The sequence below is a fragment of the Octopus sinensis genome, linkage group LG17, assembly GCF_006345805.1.
Source record: "Octopus sinensis linkage group LG17, ASM634580v1, whole genome shotgun sequence".
In the NCBI taxonomy this organism is placed as follows: Eukaryota; Metazoa; Mollusca; class Cephalopoda; order Octopoda; family Octopodidae; genus Octopus; species Octopus sinensis.
The window spans coordinates 54613426-54630925 of record NC_043013.1 but is presented as its reverse complement, the minus strand read 5'-3'; the positions used below and the strand labels follow the sequence as shown (position 1 = coordinate 54630925).

Genomic DNA, 17500 nt, shown 5'->3' with positions numbered 1-17500 from the left:
TCTGCTACATGATAGCTCTAATAAGACATTGTGTTGGAGAGTTGGACGGTCATTTGGGCATTTGCAATGCATCATCTCTATATATCTTGTATAAATATGTGTATATATGAGTACAAGGCTGGATGCTGTGGGGATCATTCATTAGTAGTGGCTGCTGCTGCTGCTGATGATGATGATGCTAATTATATTCATTAGAGAGTCAATTTTATCCATCTGCTCAAAAGATCTACTTCAGATGTTTTCTTCCTATCTTGCAAAAATCACTCAGTCAGAACTTTTACAAAGTCAGTGTTGCTCTGGGAATGTTCCAGAGACACATTGCCAGCATCTTCTTCCTTGGGCTAAATGCATCACTTGTAACAACCAGACCAGATCATACAGTCATGAGGTGGTTATACTCTGTTTGAATCACTCCCAGAAAATAATGGCTACTTACTTTAGCAACCCTGAAAATGCAACATAAAAATCAACCTTGGCAGCATTCGGGGGAAAGAAGATGTAGGGACGCAGCTAAAATACAACCAAATACAATTTGTGTCTCCACCAATTCTTCCAACCCACCATACCATTCCCTCTCCCATCGTTTGTTGAAATACATGCAACAGATGTTTTCTTAATTACACAGTGTTCATAGCCAAATACATTGACCTAATTCAGTGGAAGACATCATTATGTGATTATGGGAGAATATAAAAATATTTATTTCAATATTCTGCGAATAGTCATTAATAAAATGATGATTTAGTCAGAGATTAGTGAAAATATCAGGTATGGTGGTGTTTCTTGCATGCAGACACATCAATCTCTTTAAGCTGATTCTTTAGTCACTAATTTCTTATTCTGTGTGTGTGTGTGTGTGTGTGTGTGTGTGTCCGTCTATGCACACATTACCACACACACATAGGTATGTTTAAGTACAGAAATTCACAAATGTGAAGGACAAATTATTTCCCCCTCATGACATCTCACTCCCTTTAGCCACACACACCACACACACAAGAACTTGGTCATCTGTATACAGAATTTCCCTGAAATAACTAATCCTAAACTTCTCCATTATGGTCTTCTAGAGAACTATTATTAACAAAGGGTGACTAAGAACAGAACCCTGATAGACACCTAACCTACCAACTTGCTAGATTCTTTGATGAACCTATTACAGTTCTGAGCCTCTTATTCAGCTTCCAGAAATCTAGAATTTCTAGAAATCTGGAAATCCTGTGCAATACCATGCAATATACTGCACCCTGTCTTGAGTACACAGACCCTAATTTTGAAATTGTTTTATTTCTATATGAATAATAAAAATACTTCTCTTCCTCACTTTTTTAAGTGGGTTCATGGAAATTAAACATATCTGCTTTACAAATGGATTAACTTGCACTTGTATCTCTTAAATAAAATCATGTTCTTTACTTTTCTTCATTTAATTTTCATCCTATAAACATTATACTCTATACACGGTGCATTGTGTCCCCAATTATTTAATGGTTCATTAAGAGACAGGTAGACACAAAAAAATAACCAAAGGGATCAATTTGTTCAGCTAAACCATTCAAGTAGTGCCACAGAATGGCTGCAGTCCAATGAATAAGATAAGATACATAATACATACATGAGAGACAGAATTGCTGTGAAATGTCTGAAAAGCAGAAGTAATAAAGACCTGTCCTGCACCATCCACCCACCCACTCTAAAAACCAAAAACAGTCAGTGAAAAAATTTTGTGAAAAGAACAATAATGGTGAAAATGATTGCTGGTATTCTGTAAATGTTTTTTAAGTTTGACATTTAAAGAACTTTTAAAGAATCATGTTTTGTAACTTTTGCTAAAATTACCATTGTTTATTGAAGGAAAATGAGTGACTTTAAGTCATAATGCTATTCTTTATAGAGTGATTCTCAACAGAACAATATCTTGTGGACTCTTCTGATATCAATATGGAATCACAGAGACTTTATTGTAGAAAGTTTGTTATTATTTATTTAGAACGTAAGCCCACAATTTTCTTACCTCATTGAATAAAACTCTGCGCATAGTAGCAACAAATGATACAAGCATCAATGATACATACTAAACTGACCAACAAACCTACATAATAATACATTTCTGTCTCATTCTATCTCCCCACTCTGTATTATTTTCTTCTTTCTTTTATACACCCGTCCTTTCTCTTCAAGTATGCACATAATCTCTCCTGTATATACAAGAGAAAATGTATGTATGTATATGAGAGAAAAGGCAGCAAGAGAGAGAGACACACACACAGAAAAATAGGAAAAATGATATATGAGTGTGTGTGTGTGTGTGAACAACATTACATAATCCTAAAGTCCTGTTTCACAACAGAAGACAAGAAGTTTCTCAAGAAATGTTAACTCATCACTTTTTCCTTATTATTGTTTAAAAGTACTAAGCAATCATTAGTACTGTTGTTGTTGTTTTCTGTATATCTTTGTTATCTCAAGTGCAAACACATCATCTCTAAATCGAACTTGTTTCTTTTCTTCTCTCATTTTCATTTCCTTTGTTTCTAAAAGACTTTCTGAGAAACAACACTTGCTGATTTCTTTCTAAAATCCCTTTTTTTCCAAACGTCTTCATGAATCCCAATAATGAAACCATTATTGTTGTTCTGTAATGACCCTCACGTCTAACCCTTGCACTCTTCTATTCTGAACTGCCAAAATAAAGTAAACCTAGGAATATCACTCCATACAATAACTATATCTGTGATTTTTAATTTCATCCAATTTGTTATATTTTATAAATAATTACTTAATTAATTACTGAGTTGCCACTACTTTATTTCCTTACTCTGATGATTATTTTGCGCTCTATTGATCGTTTATGAATATTGGTCTTTCCAATTACTTTCAAATTATAACTCCTCGCTGCCATCTCTTTCTGTTTCTTATAAGAACAAAGAGAGGCACATGGCCTAGTGGTTAGAGCAGCAGACTTGTGGTTGAGGGATTATGGGTTTGAATCTCAGACCGGGCGATGTGTGTGTTTATGAGCGAAACACCTAAGCTCCACGTTTCTCTGGCAGAAGGTAATGGCGAACTTCTGCTGACTCTTTCGCCACAACTTTCTCTCTCTTTCCTCCTGCATCTAGCAGCTCACCTGCGATGGACCAGCGTCCCATCCAGGTGGGGAACCTATATGCCAAGGAAACCGGGAAACCGGCTCTTATGAGCCAGGCATGGCTCGAGAAGGAACAAACAGCAATAAGAACAAAGAAATACACAGAAAGACTGCTAATTGCCTGAATTGGTAAAGTGCCTCCTGGCATTTGTTTTAACTTTTTTCATGCAGAGTTCAAATTCTGCCAAGGTAAACTTTACCTTTGATTTTTCAAGGGCTGATGAAAAGATACTAATCTAAAAAGACAGTTTGGCAGAACTGTAAGAATGCCGGACTGCAGCATGTCTTCCAATATTTATCCCAGTTTTCCGTGTTTTGACTTCAAATATGGCCATGGGATTACTTGGATGGCAGACTTAACTCATCTCCCAAAACAGCAACACCACCCATCGCATTGAGTATCTTTAGCTGAGTCACTCCTGTTGCAAGTACTCAGCTGGGTCTTTGGTTTGAGGATGCACCACCCCCACCCCACCACCAATCTCAAAGGCCCTGTAAAGGGTCATGGGCACTGCCTTCCTTCTTTCCTGACTTTATGATAACAAAAGTAAACTAACAAGCTAAGTTATGTGTAGGAGAGAGGGGAGGGCATGGCAGAGCATGATTGCCAACATCTGTGGGTATTATACATGGAGAGAAAGAAAGAGAGAGAGAGAGAGGGGGGGAGGAAATACTTTATAATATTGATCTAGTTTTAACATTAACCAACCATCAGTGTTGTTGCTGTCTATAGGTATTGAGTTATTCGACATATCTCAACATAATGCCCAACTGCTGGTAACCATTCTACTTATTACTCAGGGAAAATGTTGAGGATGGTTGTTCCCTGTTCAAATCTGATTATTTGTTGTAATAACATCTGAAGACCATGTCCATCGAGCAACATGTTCATTGAATGACCAAACATGGAAGCCTTTTATTGCTTAGTAAATATTTATTGACTCCTCTATTGATCATTTAGCCATTCAAGCCTCTGCTCTATCTCCCCAATCAAAATGTATATATGGAAAAAGAGACAGTTTCGATGTCAAGTCTTTTACTAATTACAACTTTATCTGGGATTAAGCAACTGCATCTTTATTACCATTTTCTGCACGTTATCAGGACAGTTCTTCATTTGTCTGAATTCTCAAGTTCTAAATTTCTTCAGATGTAATATTTTATATTTTTATGTATTTAAATCTTTGAATTGTGGTATTAACAAAGTAGTTGTTAAGAATGAAATTTCCAAAGGTTAATATAAACATAAAAATCATTTAAAGATAACTGGAATTATTTCCTCAAATGTTCTATAAAGCTCACACAATGTTTTAGCTTCTGATAGATTTCACAAAGCCATCCAGTGTTTCTCTAAGTGTTGCTTCTTCTCCTGTTATATGATAGAAAGGTAGCCAGATAACGAGCAAAAGGTTAATTGACTATCACAGGCTACTATTTCTTGTGTAACAGTAGAGTTAGTGTTTAATGCTCCTTAGTTGCGATAGGATCTCTGGCTAATATCCTCTTCATTTACATTCTGCATAATCATTATACCGAATTTTAATGGAAACCAACAAAAACTCTTAACATGCTTAAAGATCTTTTGCCTTTTTTTTTCTAGTTTTTTTCATTTTCTTAACTAATTTATGCTTTTACAAATACCATGAACATTCATTCACGATATTTTCCCGTCAAGTCAAATTTCATGAAAATTGGTATTAATGAAAGATAATGGCAAAAAGTAAACTTTGGGCATATCTTATTGGATATTAAGAAAGGAGTGTTATTTTAACACAGCATTTCTTAAGCGTAATTCAAGATTGAACACCCACCCACACACACATCTATATATAATATGTATTGAGAAGAGTGAGATAGAATCAGAAATGATAACATAATGTTTTATAACAGTTTTCATATTGGTTTCCACTGCCATTTTGGATATTTATATCTTCACAAATATGTTGCTGTTGCAACAGTTACTCCACTGGCTAATCTTGCTCCTCATAGAGAAAACAAGAAGAAATCCACACACACACACATACACACACACACGTGTGCACACCTTGAAATATATGTATACACATATCCACACATACATATGCACACTTCAATAGATGTTCACATGCACAGAAGGAATTTTGTAAACTAGAAAATTTTCTGGATGAAAAAAAAAAAGAATACAAATCTCCCGATAGAAATAAAGAAGAGAGTAATTACTCCGTTATTTCTGTGACCTCTCTCTGCCAAATTACATATATTTGCTTTGCTCGTTAAGGTTATGTTTGGGATAATTATAAAATTTATTACTTTTGGGGATCTGCTCCAGACACAGAGATAAAAATATCTTTGTGAGAGAGGGTTTGTAGAAGGGAGAGAGAAAAAGAGGAGTTAAGATAAGGTTGTGGACTTAACTGACCACCACTACAGCTAATGAGTTTGTGCTGCTTGATGGTCAAGGTACATAACACTACTAATTGCCCCAGTTTGCCTGGCTGACTAAAGATTGTTTCCATTCTTAATCACAGAGGCTTTGTGGTTAATGGTAAGGAAGAACTGTAGAAATAATTGCTTCATAGAAAATCATCAGACCCAAGATGGCAGAGAAAAGGAGATAAAATTACACGCACACACACACTCACATCTATATAGAGTGATATATATATATATATATATATATATATATATAGGGAGAGTTTATGAAAAAACAAAAGACGAAGACTGGTGGTGTACAAAACAAACAGATGCATTAGTATAATGTTCAGGAATAGAAAAAGTCTTTTACATTTCGAGCCTACGCTCTTCTACAGAAAGGGACACAGAAAAAACAAGGAGAGAAAAAAGTGTGTATAGTGGCTGTGTGCATATATGTATGTGTATATGTTTATATGTGTGTATATATATATATATATATATATATATATATATATATATATATATAATGTCTTTATATATGCTTATACATATATACCTATATATATGCATCCTCACACACACATATATACATATATATGTGCACATAGATACACACACATTAGTTTTAATTATATATTCATGCTTTTGTATTAGAAGTGTGTTCAGTGTGATGTATGTCCAAGGGAGACAACTAGGATAACCAATCCCCACCTAAAATATTTGCACAACCTGAGACATTGGTGACAAGCTGAAAGTTGATAAAGAACTGCCATCATCATATGCCAGGTCCTATACACTAAAATATCATACTTCAAGGTATGGTGGTGGTTCTCCCCCAAAAACCTGGGAATTTGATGTGTAACTTCTGTTTCAAATTAAATTTGTTCTCATGTCTTAGAATTGAAATCCTGATGGGAAGGATTCTTTTATTGATTTAATTGTAAAGCAAGCAGAAAATTCTCAACCCTTCACCATTTAATCTGGCTAAAATCTATCTTTTTCTACATTCAAACTGGCCAGATTCAGCCTCTCTCACCTACCCAACAATGTCATTCTAAATATAAACTCAAAGGGAACAAACCTCCGGCAAGGCAACATCAATGTTCTCTCAACAGTGAGGCAGAGATGATTTTTAAAATGAGAATATCTGAAATAAATTTGACTGCTCTCACAAACGAGAATATAAAAAATGAACCCAACTGTTCTCAAAAATTAAGTAAAAAAACTGGAAAAATAATCCAGAATCCTTGCCTGGTACCAAATCACTCCCAAAATCTAATCAATTTGTGCCAATCATGAAGCCAAACATCCCTGAGAGTTTCATCCAAATCCATCCTGTGGTTCTTCAGACATCTTTTATTCATTCAATTGGCCACAAGGGCCTTACAAAGAAAGGAAGTGGTTCTTGAGACATCTTGCCTATGGACAAACAAACACGACTGAAAACAATACCTCCGCCTTCACTAAGGCAGAGGTAATAACCACATTATTGAAATCTCAAAGCTATGAGATGATGCATGATTAATTCAAAACAATGAAATAAGAATTAAGGATAAGCATATTAAAAGGGGTCTGTGAGAAAGCTCACTTAAATAAAAGGAGTCCTTGGTAGTGAAAAGGGTGGGAGCTTCTGGTTTAAACCATTCCTAAAACTAATTTTAATTACCATAATTAGAATTTATTTCAATATTCCTCCACCCTAAGCCCCAATTCCTTCTCATAATGTCAGATGAAAGGTTGTGTCTAGCGGAGACAGCCACTGACAGTTTCTTGCTGTTGGTCATTGTTCTTTCCAATTTATTCATTGCTAAGAACTGTTGGGGGTGGGCAGGGGGCAGGATATGTTCACTGGTGGGTATGTAATTTTGTTTATTTCATATACACTCACATATACACACACACACATTCACATGTTTGTATACATTGTAAATTGCATGTTTTATTAATGATTAAATGATAACAAAATAAAAAGAAAAGGATAGAAATATAAACATACAAATGAAAAAATAAATAAGGAAAGGAAAACATTGAAAGAAATTCCAAATCGCAATTATGAAGTTAGTTAATTTTTCAAAGAAAGTTGAGTAGAATTTGGACAAAAGATACCATTCTGAGAAAGATGACTTTAATCAGATCAATATTTCAAAATCATTTCCTTTAAGTAATTTTAATGAAATACGATTTGCATTTGGTTCATCTCTAATTTATTTCTGTAGGAAAAGAAGAAGACAAGGAGGAGAGAGGAAGGCAGGGTAGAGACATGAAGAGAAAAGATGATGTAATGAAAAGATAGCAAAACAAATAAAAAAAAATTAGTTGTCTAAAATGTCTAAAGTGTAACTACCTGAAAAATCGAGAATCTATCGGTTGCTTAGATCAATATTTGTCTGAAAAAAAAGAAAGAAATTCAAAAGACGAACCAATCATTGAAAATTGTGCCAAATTGTTTTGCCAGTGTGTAGCTCAATCTGTGATAACATGAAGTAACTGAGAGCAGTTGCAGGGTGGATGATATTATACAAGTTTCAGTGACATTCTGCCCATTCAAGAGGAGATAAAACTGGCAACCATGGCTCTAAATTTAGCTGAGACTGAATTTGATCAAACTTGAACTAATTTTTGTTCAGCAATCTATAGAATTGGTGCATTTTAGGGTGCTGCTTAACAGGTAACTTATGTGAAAGACTTACTTCCAGCCACTCATAAAATCTGTGAAATTTATTTATTATCTTCACACACACACACACACATATCATCATCATCATCATCATCGTTTAACGTCCGTTTTCCATGCTAGCATGGGTTGGACAGTTCGACTGGGGTCTGGGAAGCCAGAAGGCTGTACCAGGCTCCAGTCTGATCTGGCAGTGTTTCTACAGCTGGATGCCCTTCCTAATGCCAACCACTCCGTGAGTGTAGTGGGTGCTTTTTATATATATACATATATATAAACACACACACACACACACACACACACACACATATGTATATATTTATGTAATATATATGTATATACACATCTATATATATGTATATATTTATATGTAATATATATGCCTATATACACATCTATATATATATATGTATATATACATACATGTATGTGTGTGTGTCTGTTTGTCCCCACCACCATCGATGTTGGTGTGTTTACATCCCTGTAACTCTGTAACTTAGTGGTTTGGCAGGTGAGACCAATAGAATAAGCACCAGGCTTACAAAGAATAAGTCCAGGGTTTGATTTCTTCAACTAAAAGGCAGTACTTCAGCATGGGGCTTATTCTATCGGTCTCTCCTACGAAACCACTAAGTTACAGGAATGTAAACACACCAACAGATGTATGCAAACATGTGTATGTGTGTGTGTTTATGTAAGTATATAAGAAATAAACAAAATGTCATACCCACCCCTAAACATATCTTGTCCCCTGCCCACATCAACAGTTCTTATCATTGAATAAATTGCTTATATATACATACATATATATACAAATGTGTATATATGCATACATATATATGTATATATATTATTTTATATACATGCATATGTATGTATACATACATACATATATATATATGCATATATACATATGCATATATGTGTGTGTGTATATATATGTATATAGACTCATATATACATGTGTGTATATATATATATATATACACATATATATGTAATATATATATATATATACACACACATATGTATATATAGATGCACACATATGTATAGATGTACATCCATATATGTGTATATGTATAAACACATTTATATACATATTATATATTGATTTTTATAAAAATATGTATAAATAAATACCAAATAACCATTCAGCTTAGAGTTACTTAATAATCATCGAAGTGCTATGAGGTACCATATGAGAAAGCTACAAATGTGTGCTTTGGAGGGTTTAAAAGTCTCCTCAAATTTAAACATTGCTTCCTTAAAGAAGCAAATCACATCCAGGGAGGAATTCACACTTGATTCACTTTCCCTGTTAGAAAGGAAACCCCATTATAACAGATTTATTCCAACAAAATAGCTTTATTTATGGAACCCTGGATAAATGGCTGAACGCCATAAAAACTGTTGCTTGTGGCTTGCTGTTAACATGCCAAGTAGTTTCATTGTTGTTCTTGACTACACTGGAATAACTTCTCTTTGCGAAAATGGTCTCTCTGGATTTCTCTTCATCACCAATCAAAGAGATTCCATATACTGGCTATTGGACATCGCAATCCAAATCAATTCAAATTTGCCAGGAAAGAGATGTAGATGTTTTTTCACTTGGGTTATTTGTTCTGTGAACCATCTTTTGAATTAACTTCATAAGTGAGCCAATGAGAGATAAGAGCCAACAAGAGGAAAGGTTATTGAACTTGCTAGAAATAGAAGACAAATCTTTCATAGATAATGCCTTACAAAAATAAGAAAAGATTGGATGATATCAGGTAAAATGCACAGTCAATAATTAATAAATAATTAAAGAAATAGATAAATAGGTAAACAAAATAGGAAGGATAGTCACTACTAGTTGATCAGTTGTTTAGATATGTCCAAGGGTTAAATAACAAGTTTATGATCAAAATAGAAACTACAAATTCATTTTATTGTCTTTGGGGAATTTTGTGAAACTTTTCATCCATTATCCAACAAGGACTGGAGAATGTTTCCTTTCTGCAAATTGGTGGAAGTTTCTACTGGCGTATATAAACTTGTTACACTATGTGTGTGTGTGTCTACATATATATATATATATATATCTTGTTGTATCTTGGGTGAGTCATTATAATAATAACACATGCACTAATTAAATATTACTTCTTTATTGTTAGATAATTTGTTAAATATCTAACCAACTAACTTAATGAACATTTGTATAATTTGTTGGTTAAGCAATTAATCAGTTGTTTATCTGTCAAGGTCATTTCATCACTATTTATGACCTTTTCAATGATTGCCCTGTCTCCTCAGGGTCTGTTTTAAGTCTTTCCAAGAATTGGTCTTACACATGTGTGGTATGGATGTTTATATGTGTGTTAGGCGTGTCTTTGCTTATGTGTGTATATATATATATATATATAACAGTCAATCATGCCCTGAGGAGGCCTTTTCCCTTTTTTCAACTTCATAATGCACTGTAAAAGAGTAAATGTGGTCGAGAGCAATTAACTGAAATGCAGCGTAGGCAATGTGAATGATCTTATAAATTTGACTTGATAATGATTAGAAATTGATTATTCTGTGCATGTATTCTCCATCTTTTTTTTTTGTATTTTTAAACATTTATTACTTCTCCTATATTGAATATGATTGAAATCTCCATAGCGACAACTGGAATTTCAGAGGTATAAAGTACTAATAAAGAACAAGCAAGGCTAATACTTATTCTATCGGTCTCTTTTGCTGAACTGCTAAGTTACGATGTAAACACACCAGCATTGGTTGTCAAGCGATGTTGGGGTGACAAACACAGACACACAAACATATATATATATATATATATATATATATATATGTATGTACGATGGGCTTCTTTCAGTTTCATCTACCAAATCCACTCACAAGGCTTTGATTGGCCTGAGGATATAATAGAAGACACTTGCCCAAGGTTCCATGCAATACGACTGAACCTGGAACCATGTGGTTGATGCACTGGGCTATGTAACACCTAGATATACTTGAGTTTTCAAATAGAGGACAGAAGAAATTAGTTTGCAATTAATATGCACATGGTATGCAGTTTAGAAGTCTCTGAGTGTGGATACAGTGCATTCTCACGATCTATTTATATATATATGCACGTTTGTTTGTGTATACATACATGCATACATACACGTGTATGTAAGTATATTATTTTATTCATTTACTTGTTTCAGTCATTTGGCTGTGGTCATGCTGGAGCACTGCCTTTAGTTAAATGAATCAACTCCAGGACGTATTCTTTATAAGCCTAGCACTTATTCTATCGGTCTCTTTTACCGAACTGCTAAGTTACAGGGACGTAAACACACTAATACCAGTTGTCCAACAATAGCTGGAGGACAAACACAGACACAAAGACATATATATATATATATTATATATATATATATATATATATATATATATACATACAATGGGCTTCTTTCAGTTTCTGTCGATCAAATCTACTCACAAGGCTTTGGTTTGCCCACAGCTATAGTAGAAGACACTTGCCTAAGGTGCCACAGGACTGAACCCGGAACCATGTGATTGGGAAGCAAGCTTCTTGTTTCTTTACTGCCCACAAGGGGCTACACACAGAGAGGACAAACAAGGACAGATAAACAGATTAAGTCGATTATATCGACTCCAGTGCATAACTGGTATTTATTTAATCGACCCCGAAAGGATGAAAGGCAAAGTCGACGTCAGCAGAATTTGAACTGAGAACATAGCGGCAGACGAAATACTGCTATACATTTCGTCCAGCGTGCTAATGTTTCTGCCATGGCTCTGCTCATATATATATATATATATATATATATATATATGGCATTAGGAAGGGCATCCAGCTGTAGAAAGAATGCCACAACAAATTAGAGTTTGGACAGCTCCCTGGTTGACCAGCTTCTGCCTAACTGTCCAGCCCATTATAGCATGAAAAATGGATGTTAAATGATGATGATGATATATTTAAGTAACGATATATGGATTCAACTAATATTTCCCTCATTATTTATAATTATATATATGTGTGTATCATCATCATCATCATCGTCGTTTAACGTCCGTTCTCCATGCTAGCATGGGTTGGACGGTTCGACCGGGGTTCTGGGAAGCCAGAAGGCTGCACCAGGCTCCAGTCTAATCTGGCAATGTTTCTACAGCTGGATGCCCTTCCTAACGCCAACCACTCCGTGAGTGTAGTGGGTGCTTTTTACGTGCCACCTGCACAGCGTGCCACCTGCATGTGTGTATATATATATATGTGTGTGTGTGTATGTTTATATATATAAAGTGGGAGTGATATAATGTGCAAGTATGTATGTATATGTTTATATATATATATATAATATATATATATATATAGTGAGAAAAATTGAGTGAGAGATAATATGCATGTATGTGTTTGTGTGTGTATATATAATCATCACATTTTACTTTTGGTCCCAGTAATATAATTTAGAGATGACTATATTTTAAGGTTGTAGGATCCCTGTATTTTCCCCTCCACTGTTTGCCGTCAAACAGTGCAAAGAATTGTTTTGTGGAACAATTTCACGTGAAGGCAGTTTTAAAGTATAAGTCACCTCAGCTCTGTACTGGGTTTGTTTCATTAAAATATATTTTCAAATTAACAAGATTTCCCAACTGAGTTATATATTTCAACTGCACACACATACAGACATATAATGATGAATTGGAAATATATCTCATTACAAATGTGTGTGTGTATATTTGTATAGGTGTGTATATAGCAAATATAAATATATAGTTATTTCTGAAGTATTATACTCGCATACATATTCAGATATATATAGAAAATTGTGGAAGGAAAATGCACTCCTTTTTAATAATTTCAATGTCAGTATTTATTGCAATCTTCTCTATCATGCCTACATCATTTCATTTTTACTTAAATCTCATTTATTTTCTGTTTTTATCAGATTGGTGATGGAGCAAGTGAGGGCTTCAGTGATATAGCAATTAGGAGCCGCTTGCCTTTACAATGAACTTTTCAGAAGCGATGACGTACAGACTTAGAAAAGCTACTTTTGTGCACATCACCTGCACGAACCAAGTAAGTTTGATATTATCTTCTTACACTTTGATTTTTAATCAACTTCTACTGTTTTTCATGCTTTCTTTTTTTCTTTAATTTCCTCGTTTCTTTCTGTTTCTGTTATCTTTTTATATCTGAAATTCCTCCAAATTTGCAGCTAATCAATTTGACATGGAAGTTTGATGCTAAAATAACTTCAAACCTTTGGCTCAGATGAACTAACAGTTAGGATTTCTTCTAAGGAAATTCAAAATGCTAAAGATTGTTATCTGTTTTGTAAATTTCTTTAGAGTAGGGGAATGTAATAACCCTACAGTCATATCCACTATATTTACACACATTGCAAAAGTTAATTTTGTGAGGGTCTGTGTTTTAATTACATTCTATTTCTTGTTGCATGTATTTGCCTTTATGGCACCGGTCTGACAATGGTTCCTCTTCTCATAGAACTAAAATTCTAAAGAATCCGTCAACATCACTGTCATATCTATAGTCATTGACCTTATCCATTTCGTGACCATGTTTCTAACAATATTTATTGATTCATAAAGGCGGCAAGCTGGCAGGAACGTTAGCACGCCGGGCGAAATGCTTAGCGGTATTTCGTCTGCGTTACGTTGTGAGTTCGAATTCCGCCGAGGTCGACTTTTCCTTTCATCCTTTTGGGGTCGATAAATTAAGTACCAGTTACGCACTGGGGTCGATGTAATCGTCTTAATACCTATGTCTGTCCTTGTTTGTCCCCTCTGTGTTTAGCCCCTTGTGGGTAATAAAGAAATAGGTATTTTGTCTGCCGTTACATTGTGAGTTCAAATTCCACCAAGGTCGACTTTGCCTTTCATCCTTTTAGGATCGATAAATTAAGTACCAGTTACGCACTGGGGTTGATGTAATTGACTTAATCCGTTTGTCTGTCCTTGTTTGTCCACTCTATATTTAGCCCCTTGTGGGTAGTAAAGAAATAGGTATTTTGTCTGAGTTCAAATTCCACTGAGGTCAACTTTGCCTTTCATCCTTTCAGAGTTGATAGATTAAGTACTGGTTGCATACTGGGGTCGATCTAATCGACTCCCCCAAAATTTCGGGCCTTGTGCCTAGAATAGAAAAGAATATTTATTGATTTATGTCTTTCAATTAATTTTTGAAATTATCAAAACATTTTTAAAGATTTAGGGGAATATATTTCTATATCAAACTGGTGTTCAGAGCAGAACTTTACCGAACTAGTCTGACATAATATTACAGCAGAGTGTGTTAAATGTAGACTCTTGAACAACAGGAAATTTGATGCAATCAAAGGTGGTTTCTGAATGACTCGTATCAAAACAGATTGAGGTAAATTTGGTAGGAATTAATCAGGAGAAGGAAGCTCTTGTGAAATACAGTCCCTGGAATAGTTTGATGGTTAAGGGGATTCAGTTGAGAGTTGTTGATATGTGGGAGGTGACTGGAGGTGGGGACCGAATGTTAACTAAGAAAGAGATGAAAGAATTTCTGTTTCCATGAATGATAAAAAACAAAACAAAAAAAAACAATAGTTTATATGATGAATATTTAAATGTGATATTGCAAAGGTATGGAGACATGGATGCTGAATGGGAAATATTTGTGAAGGTTGGTGAAATCTGAGGCCGGCATTATCCACTGGATAAGTAATGTTAACTTTTATGGTTAGTCCACATTCTTCCGTAAGGAGTATGAGACCAGTTTCATGGTGTCTCTGGTGCATGAATATTCCTCCCTGGATGAGACACTGATCCATTGAAGGATTACTCATTTTTTTTTATCAGCTGAGTGGACTGGAACAACATGAAGTGTTTTACTCAAGAACACAAAACATCACCCAGTCTTGGAATCGAAACCACAATCTTATGATCATGAGTCCAACACTATGCCATGGACCTCCACAATTTTAGCCTTTATATGAAGCCTAAGTACAAGCAACTGAAAGAATGCTGACGAGGGAACCGTTTTGTTGAGAGGAGGATCTTGTGAAGCAAACAGGTGGTAAGAATTTGAGGAAAGATTCTGTGTGTGCCATCGATGGAGTTTGGAGGCATCACCAAGTTCAGTTCACATCATTATTAAAACCTCTTGGAATTTTCCCTTGCAATTTGCAGAATTTAATATGACCGTACTTTGAAGACTGATTCCACTAAAATATTTGGTTTATAATTTAATTTTCATTTGAACACCTGAGATTCATTCCCCTCATTAAAATATTTTTTGTACCATCATTTAAACAGAGTTTGTTCGTTAACACAAGTGATTAGTGATAAAATGAGCACAACAAAGAAAAAACAGACAAAATAGGTTTTTTAAAGAGGCATTAATCTGATAACGAGATGAGCCAAAAAGGGATTCTCTATAATAGTCATTCAACCTGCTAGAAATAACATGCAAATCCCTCTACTGCTACAGTAAATAACTAAAGAAGGACACATTGGACAGTGTAGTCCCTGAAGACTGGAAAGACGGTGGTCATTGCTGAAATGCATTTGGTCACAGTCATAAGCATGCTCAGTTGTGACATGCCTGGGTGTAAACAACAACAACTTGCTACCAATTATGGACGCAACACCAACCACACCGTTGCTATGAAATCTATATGAACTATTGCTTAAGTCTGTTAATGTAATCACACAATAAGAACGTTTGAAACTTCAAGAAAGCAAAAATAATTGAATTTGGAATTCTTTGATGGCAACAAATTTGGATCTTTAGTTAAAAAAAACAATATATTGGTACAGGAATAACGGTATGGTTACTTTGCAACCATTTGGTTTCAGGTTCAAACTCACTTTGCTGCACTTCAAATGTCTTCTATAACAGCCCCAGGATGATAAATACTTTTTGAGTGAATTTGCTAGGTGGAAACTGTGGGTAAGCCCATATGTGTATGTATGTAGATATATATATATATGTCTCTCACTCTCTCTCTCTCTCTCTCTCTCTCTCTTCTCTCTCTCTCTATATATATATATATATATATATATATATATTATAATTATTATCTAGAAATACAAAATATATAATATATATATAAAAATATGAAAATATATATAAATATTTTATAATCAAGACCCCACTGTACGATACACAGATGCATGTAATGCTAAAGGGTGTGTACCTGATTGATTGGGAAATTATTTTTCTCATTATTCAAATGTATATATATATATATATATATATATATATATATATATAATTAAGAGTTTAGCATATATAGTTGAGGGTTTATATTTATAATTATAAAAAACTTTTTGCATAAGTTTTTACTGATAGTGGTTTTTTCCATACTGAAGCTACTTGGTAAAATTTATTAATTATTAAATTAATAATTCTTTACCCTATATCTGTAATGATATATATATATATATATATATATATATATATATATACCGGAGTAAACACATAAATGTGAAACAAGGTGGAAAAAGAGTACTCAAATACCAGTGGTAGAGTAATGCTTTATTTTAAGCAGCAGAAAATTCAACAAAATCTGTTACTCTGAGTTTCTCGTTGCCGTTCATCAGACAGTTTACTCCGGATATATATATATATATATATATATATATATATATATATATATATTGACACGTGTGTATATAAATATAGACACATACACACCAATGCTTATTTTATTGAAACCAGAGTGTAGATGATATTTTATGTAATAGTAGCTATACGGTGAGTGTATTGAACAAAACTGTTTGTAGTTTCAGAGACAAGAGCAAAGCAGACGTGTGTCTCATTGACCTTCCTGCTTGCTTTGCTTCATTTTGCAACACTTCAGCAAGAATTATGTCTTTAGGGGGTCACAATTAAATTGTTGAAGAATTTAACCTAAATTAAAATTATCATATTTTAGCAGTTTTACACCTATTTCTCTCTGTAGTAATTACTTTAGCTTTCATTATTTGAACACTTTTTTTCCTTTCTCCTTTTATGAGATATTCTAAACTTAAGATAATTTGACTAATCCAAAATGTGATTAATGAACGTGCACTAATGTGTTAATTGTCACTTCCATTGATTGACATTACCTTCCTTCAGCAAAATCCAATTTACTTAATGTCATAAAAGTGAAGATATCATTATACTAAAATAATAAGGTCAGGGAAAGAAACAAAGTTAATTTAGCAAAGATATGTATGTATGCATATATGTGCGTATTATATATATATATATATATATATATATATATATATAT

General features: G+C 34.1%; 1 protein-coding gene across 12 annotated transcripts in view; it reads left to right on the top strand.

Moving 5' to 3' along the window:
* The window catches only part of LOC115220760 (thrombospondin type-1 domain-containing protein 7A), a 1292425-nt gene that overhangs the window by 624793 nt on the left and 650132 nt on the right, over nt 1-17500 (top strand). For all 12 annotated transcript variants that reach the window (XR_005002721.1, XM_036510587.1, XM_036510592.1 and 9 more), the window contains one exon: nt 13172-13305. The gene's annotated coding sequence lies outside the window, so the exon portion shown is untranslated. The remainder of the gene's footprint in view (nt 1-13171; nt 13306-17500) is intronic.